This window comes from Egretta garzetta, unplaced genomic scaffold (genome assembly GCF_000687185.1).
Source record: "Egretta garzetta isolate BGI_Z169 unplaced genomic scaffold, ASM68718v1 scaffold319, whole genome shotgun sequence".
NCBI lineage: Eukaryota > Metazoa > Chordata > Aves > Pelecaniformes > Ardeidae > Egretta > Egretta garzetta.
In genome coordinates this window covers 1,080,052-1,088,179 of record NW_009260769.1, presented here as the reverse complement: position 1 = coordinate 1,088,179, position 8,128 = coordinate 1,080,052, and the positions used below count along the sequence as shown (strand labels likewise).

General features: G+C 41.1%; 1 protein-coding gene across 1 annotated transcript in view; it reads right to left on the bottom strand.

Annotated features, from left to right (window-relative positions):
• SMYD2 (SET and MYND domain containing 2) overlaps nt 1–5,181 on the bottom strand; it is a 26,688-nt gene extending 21,507 nt beyond the window's left edge. Inside the window, exon 1 of the mRNA XM_035901599.1 lies at nt 5,122–5,181. The gene's annotated coding sequence lies outside the window, so the exon portion shown is untranslated. The remainder of the gene's footprint in view (nt 1–5,121) is intronic.
• Between the last annotated feature and the right edge of the window lie 2,947 nt (nt 5,182–8,128).

Sequence of the window (8,128 nt, the reverse complement as noted above, 5' to 3'; positions counted from 1 at the left end):
CCTACGATCACAGCAGGACTGTATTTTGCAAACTTTTCCATTTCTTTCTCTTAAGTAGTTTGAATTATAACAGGTAGCATTGTTCTAGCTGAATCCCTAATGCTACACTAATGATATCTGCTTCCTATTTTCATTACATCCGCAGTATTTTTCCCTTCATTTAGGAGTGAGTGACAACATTTTTGGAAGGAAAGTTCTTTAAAGCTTATGCTTTTCACATCAAAGCATGGAAACAATCTTCTCCACTGAGTTCTTCAAAACGATTCCACCACCCGAGACTACTGGATTAATTCCCAGAACATGGACATATAACTCAGCATAAAAAAAAAAGCCCAAACAACAAAACACAATACTCAAAAAAAGAAAGACTCAAGTCCAAACAAATATCCTCGCACCTCCTCCCTCACACGGACTTTTTCAATAGGATGTAAAATTTCTATTGTATTTCACTTGATTGAAAAGAAATACACACAAAACCCAGACAGAAACGGTGGGCGAGCCAGCATAGGGTTTAAGCTCGCTTCTTCAAACGCTTAAGGCCCAATTATGCTCAAATGGCATCCAAGTCTTTAATTGGATTTCAGTGAGGTAACTTCTGATGTCTGATATTATCCAGCAAAGTTCTCCAATACAGCCCTTCACCAAGCAGTGAAGGGAAGAATTTCACACGTCTTCACAGCCATCCTTCCCTACCATAATTTACCGAATGCTGGGCCGCAGAGGGTATGTGGGTTAAGGTGGGTTAATGTTCAAAAGGTTCACAGAGACATTCATCAAAGAAAATTACATGGAAAAAGGTTTTGGATGGGGGGACAGACACTTCCCCAAGGCAATCTTGAGCGGGGTCTTGAAGTGTCAGATTCCTCTTGTGCAGAATCATTACAGCAAGAATTTTGTTATTTTTTCTACAGCTCACCAAAGAGGAGTGGGCAATTTCTACAAGGTCCCATTTAAAACACATCTGCTTGATGCTAATTCCAGGTCTACAACTACATTTTGAGGCTTACTAGCTGGTTAAAAATACATGTTTCCCTTACTCCAGAAATACCAACTACAGCACTCTTTAACATGACATGTTAGAAAAACCTGTAAATATTTTGTTCGAAATATATTTCAAATGTGGAAAGTCGTAACAAAAACATCTCTTTCTGCACTTTAGCTAGCTGATCTCCACTCTGTCTGGGATAAATAATAGCTATGTGTAGTAACAGAAAGAAGAGCTCCAGTAGCTGGTTCAAGTTCACCAGTTCCACAATTGCAACCACATAACCCTCTAAAAACATTTCTCTTCAGAGTGTTTCAGCAGCTAATTTCTGAGGAGAAAAAATGAGCACAGGTCTTCTGCTGTTTGACTAAAATTATTATAATTTAAGAAGTCAAGATCCGAACAGCTGCAGATGGGGTCTGAAAGCCACTACTATAATAACAGGCCTGTGCTTCGAGAAGGCAATAGTGGAGAGCAGAACAGTATGAATCAGCTGGAAATCACAAACCCTTTTAAAAGGAGAACTGCATTAGGGGCTGGGAAAAAAAAGGCGCGGCAAACCCAGGCTAGATCCTACCAACCCACAAAACATTCAAGGCAGCAAGGACAGGCAGTGAAGACAACTTCCACTCTCACGTGCCCCGCCTCTGAGACTGAATTTACGCCTATGCAAACATCTAGCTTAATACAGGTCAAACTTAAGGCTATCCATCTTAAGAGCAAAATAATAGACCAAAACAGGCAAAACACACATGTTAGCACTAAGGGAACTGTGCCAAGGCCAGCATGCGTGCATGTGTGTGTACATAGAGTGCCCTGAACCAATCAGCCACTGTATCACTGCAAGAATTTGTCTTCCCCTGGGTTCAGTCCCTCACACTACAATGTGACACCACCTTTTCCAGTCAGCAGGTCAAAGGAATTATACTGCAAAGCAGGACTTGGTCAATGTATCAAAAACCTGGCCATATGGTAGGAGATGCACTCTTTTAGCACTTGGGTGATCTTCAGCAAGTCAATGTATCTTTGTGTACCTATACCCCATTTGCAAAACCAGAAATGCCACAAAGGCTGCTGTGAGGCTTCATTCATTAAATGCTTGGAAAGTATTTTAAGAACCTCAGAACAAGGATACTATATGGCTCAACAGAGTGGGAAATAACACACAGCGTCACTAACTCTACTTTCAATAACCACGTTATTCTGAAAAAGAAAAAACAAACCTCATTCAACAGAAATGCACTAGAGAGAGGAAGATGTCTGCAGTTATAAAATCCATAATTCTGGAAAAGATATCCAAAAAATTTGTTTCCTGCTGCACACTTTGACACCTTTCTCTTGTCTCCTGATGCATCTCTCCCCACCACTAAAAAGAATTCCATGAGTTGTGGTATAGTAGGTCTTTAAGTAAGAAAAAAGTAAGCTCAAAAACTTTGGTTTTCTATCCCATATGGTATATGTCATGTGATAAACAGTTGTCAAACTGAATTGTATTGAGTAACAAGGTACTAACCAACATATGAAATCATACCATGTCCTTGTTAGGTACATGTAATTTTTAGCTGAACTGAGCAAAGGGAACATGAATTTACAGAGAAAATTAACAAAAAAAAATTAAAATAAAATAAAACTAACAATGCCATCACAATTCTCAGGTACAGCCCTGCCCTTTTATCAGTGTTGCATGAAGAAGCCTCACATCCACTGAGGCAAAAGGGACACAGTTACTGCACATCCTAGTGTTACAAGTTCAATATCAAGGCACAAATGTCCTTTTTGGCTTTGACAAAGAATTGCTGAACTGCTGAAAAGTGCCTTTAAACAAAGATAGTGATGAAGATGCAGTGCAGATTGCCTGTGCAGCACGTACAGTCAGTGGAGATCAGATTCTAGAGAATATTACGCTTGAAGGTAACTTTGAAAGAATGTCAAGGAATTTGATCTCAGCAACATTCATAAATTTCATCAGACTTACTCAGAAGGGCCCAAAACATGGAAGATAATGTTGTATCAACTAGGGAGTCAGAAGCCACATGCATATCACCAGTAAGAGTGAAGTGGTAGTACCTGTGCTTGTCATACTATTGTCTAGACATCACAACATCTAAAAAATGCCTATATCTAAAGCATCATACTGCACACCAACAGGTAGAAAATATTTTAGTTCAATCACTTATCAGACAGACAGGCTTTTGCTGAGCATCATCTGCAGTCTTAAAGACACTCAGTTTGAGCAGTTCCATTTTTTTATTCTTGGAATATGCCCCACTAGAGAAAAAGTATTCTGACCACCAAAAAAGAAAAACTTAAAAAAAAAAGAATCAAATTAAGAAAGCAATACACAGACAAGACTTTACCCAGAGAAAAGAGGAAAAAAAAACCCTCCTTCTTCTTAAATATAAAAGTATAAACTTTGTCAAGGCTAGAAATCAGAACGCTGAGGGAGGGACTAAGGAAGGGACTTGGAGGTAAAAGCAAGGACCATGGATCAGCAGAAGTAAGTTCTACTACTTCCACCATGGTATCTACTTGCTATTTTTCCTGGCACAAATCATTGAGCTTTCCTACTTCAGTAAATCTTGCTTACTTGCTTCAAAAACCATTGTGAATTTCATATGGTAAGAGAAGAAACTCACAATCTCGGATAAAAAGCACTAAACAGCCAATAAATTGCTTTGTTTAAGTATTTCCTTCCCTCATCTAGTTAAAAGCTTCCTAAGAAATAAAGCCACACGGAAACATTTCCAACAAATAAGCATTTCTCATTAATGAATCATGGCTTTTCTCTACACTGTCTTTAGAAGTCATCCAGATTTCTCTGAAGAGCCTTAAGGATGCTCATAAAGTAAGCATTCTCTTTCTTCCCAGCAACTGCTGGCTGTCAAGTCTTTCAATACTCTGGGAACTATTGCAAATTTTGTAAAAAACTTATTTCTTTTAAGCATTTTGAGTCCTCCTAGCGCTTCAAAGCAAAAGGCCATTTGATTCACCCACAATTCACTAAGACACTGTAGGAAAGCAGGAATCTGGGGAGGCAACAGAAGGAAAACTAAGGGGCGGCCAAGCTCGCTTTGCAATTTGCACAGTGGAAAAAAACCCTACATCCTTGAAATAAAAGCGGTAGCCATCACCACAGTGCTGGGGAACTGAACAGCACAAACCGCAACATCTCCGTCCAGATAACGACAACGGAGAACACTTTGCATGCAACTCACGCACTCAACAGCACGCTATCATGTAGGAGAAGGTTTGGATTATTTATAGCTAACATACAGTTGCATGCCAGACCTTTGGTGACTCAAATCCTTCACGAGCATTGTTCCATACTCTGTGCCCAGCACCACAGACCTTACATAGCTTACATTATTTAGCTAGCAATCCAGTTGAGTTTTTCACATGTAAACTGGATAATTCTTCCATACCAAGTTGACAGCCCACAAAGGCTAGATACTAGTTCTGGCAAAAATGATTTTTCTGAGAGGTGCTTACTCTAGTTTGAAGTAAAAATGGCCTTAAAACTGCATGGGAATGTTTTGATGTCTTCATGTTGCTCTACTTTAGTGTACGCTTATATTCTATTTTCAGGGGCTTTTAAAAAACAAAGTATACGAAAAGAATAAAAGCCACCAGAAGGAGTGAGTTATAGAGAAAGCATGGTAGGTTTCAAATGGTTATGACTACTGTGAGCTGTGGCCACCCAAAACATTTGCAAAGATTCTAAAAAAAAAAAACAAAAAAACCACAAAATCCCTCCTCAAGACAGCTATTTAGTGATTTGATTTTTCCATTAGACGCAGACTCTTTTACCAGTTTAGCAAGCTAATGTTAAATTACCTGGTTTGTGCGTACAGAAAGAAGTAATACAGACATAATTAGTGGGCTGACAGGCAGCTCTAATCAAAGTCTCAGTGGTACTGAGCTACTGATCTTGAAAGACTCACACACACCATGTCCAAATCCTGTAATTGTCCAATGCACAACTCCACGGTCAGCATCTGTGGGATGCTGAAACTGACTGGACTACTATTAACCATAGCTACAATTAAGACACTATCAATGCCACACAAACAAAAAATGGGAGTTCAGCACCCCCCACCCTCCTTCCCCCCGCATCCTCACGAATTGTATTACCATACCTGACATTCCACATTGCAGTAAAAGGCCTGTTTACATCTTCCACACTTGGACAACCCTTCTTTCCTTAAAAAGAAAACAGAAGTTATTCCATAAATCTGAATAAAATATGAATGTATCCTATATCACTTTTTGCACAATATTTTGCATTTCACAATGAAAACTGTATTTTTTACAGAACACTACAGCTACAGCTGGAACCCCATCTTCCGATAGCAGACACTATTTTTATTTTTTCAGAGTTTCAAAAGCAAGTTTTTCCTAACAACTGTTATTATGCAAAAGCACTCCACCGTCCTGATAAATTGCTGGGTTTGGAAACATATTATTCTATGCTGTTTGACAGCCAGCGTCAGTTTTTTGCCACTATATGAGGCGTACTGATAGCTAACTTCTCCTTGTTTTCCAGATTCCCCAATTGCTCTGTATACTTGCTCACCAATATTAACCCTTTGCTTCTGCCAGTTCTATTGCTTCTCTGTCTAGCTGCAGAAAGCATGACCATTGTTTCATGAGGAACCGCCTCCCAGCACCAAGAAAGCATGTTGCATTATCAAATACACCGTTTGGTCTATCACCAGATAGCCTCTACTGACCGCTAACCGCTGCTCCGATATCCGTGTATTCTAAGGTGACCTAAGGTTCATGCTCTCCTTTTTTTATATTTGTACATAACCCAACACAGGGAACTGCCAAAAGGAAGGTCCTTTTCTGCTTCAAGGTGCATATGTTGTAGCAGAACCCATCAAAAATAGAGCACGTGTCAACCCAACATGTGACATTTTGGTGTCACAGCAATACGGATCTCTCAGCAGTACTGAATACTTTAAAATGTCTACACATCCTCCCCAGTATAAGTGGCAAAAATATTGCCTTAAACTAAGGTAAGTTCACTGGAGTAAAACAAGGGTGAGTGTCCTTGTACAATATGATAGTACACAACACTTCAGAGGTCATTGGCATTCGGACTCCATGAAGCACAGCAAGTCTTGACAGCCTCTGGGTGTTCTTGCACAGTAGAAGGTGCAACATGAGTGAGTCGGGCTAACGTCATGACTCTGCTTGCTGACAGTATGTACCTCAAGCACAGCTGCGCATTTAGAGTAACAAATACTATCAGATGCAAACACAACTTTCTAGTCTCATTGTGCCCATTTTACTACAACAGTTTTATGACCACTTAGTAAAGTTTCTCTTCCTAAGGCTAGTGCTGAGCCCTCAGCCTTCCTCCTGACACTCCTGCAAGTTCAACAAGCACAGTTCAGAACCTAGTACGTGCACGTTCAGCACGAACGCAACAGGGCACAGACATAAAACATGCTTCCGAGCATGGGCAGATCAAGTTACATCACTGAGATATCTTTCCTCTTAGTGGAACCTCATCACCCTGGTGTGAGACAGGTTTCAGACTAACCCACTGTAACTGCTATGGTACTGCATTCAGCATATTCCTTGATCACTGTGCTCCTCTGGAGCCCCACGGGAGAAGTGTGCATGGAGAACAAGCAGCATTTAAACAGGCTGCTCCTGGAGACGATCTTTAAAAGCTATTCCATTAGATAGCTGTTATCTACAATATCGCTTCATATCAACGGAGCATGGAAAGAATTCCTTGGTCCTTTTACAGACAGAAATCTGGATGTGATAAACAAAACCAGCCAGTTTCTTTCTGCACAAGGGAATTTGTGGTTTAGCACAAGAGAAAAGAAAAAAACCAACAAAACTTAAGGGGCTAGGAAAAGCCACCGGTGTGAAGGAGGAGAGGAAAATCACCTCAGTTCACCAGTTCTTCAAATTAATGGGACTTGCTTCACTGACTTCACTAGGAACCATATTAGGTGCCCATATGCAAAGAGAGGGTTGAATGAAGTGAAAAAGTCATATAAGTAGATAATGCAATGAGGAAAGAAAAAGGACAAGGTCAAGAGAAAGGAGAAGAAAATGAAAAGCAAAAGTGAGTTAAGATGACAGGACAAGAGATGAAAAGACCTACTAGAGCGTAATAATTATATTCTTCAGTCTGCCTCTCAGCCTACATATGCAAGCAATACTTACATATTGATAAAAATAGCAGAAATACAACAGTTGTTTTCCTTTACTGAGGCAAACACTAACATTTGCTCCGAGTTATAACCAGGTAAGCACTGCAACACTTCAGTAAGCTGCTAGGAAAGTACTATGCCTTTTAAAAATGTGGCGTGGTGCCACAGTGTCATGTCTGTGCCTAATTACCTAACGATAACCCTAAACTGCTTTTTTTTTTTTTTCCCCCCTGCAGCAGCTGACAATGAGAGGTTTACAGCAACCACTGGAATACCTGCAGCAGGTCAAACCACCCCTCCATGCAGGCAAGGAGGGCAGCTGCCGAGCCCCTGGCAAACTCGAGGCCAGAGCGGGGAGCCACAAAACGCCCAGCAGCACCAGCAGCAGGCCTGCCAGCAGCACACGTGGCACTGGAGTTTAAACCCTCACAACCCCTCGATAACCAACCCCTCATGCCATCTGCGCTTTGCTTTAGCAGAAGTAATTTGCCAGAAGACCACGGTTTCAGACAGGGAAGCAGAAATACAGAGGTATTTCTGTATGTTTCATTACAGATGTAGATGTTCCATTCACACATGTTCCTCCATTTGCACCACGGAAGTGCAAAATGTGAATTTGGCAATCACCGTCCCTTTCTCTCCCAGTCAAAACTTCATTAAAATCAGAGAATATTACATTACTCCAAAACTAGATGGACTGGATTAAACTCCCCGTGACAGCGAGGTTACGCACGTGTCTACGTAACTGCCAGAGCACGGGAAGACCAAAAATTTTTTTGCTTTCTTGCTTTTTCCTGAACTGTTCAGCAAGGAAACCCAGATATGAGCTAAAAGTTTCGCCACGGCGCTGCCGCCAAAGAACCAGGAGCCGAGGAGGAAAGTTTTGCAAAGGGCTCCCGGAGCCCCCCGGCAAACCCCCCCGCGGGGCACGGAGGCCGTGCCCAGCACTCGCGGGGCGGAGGAGCGG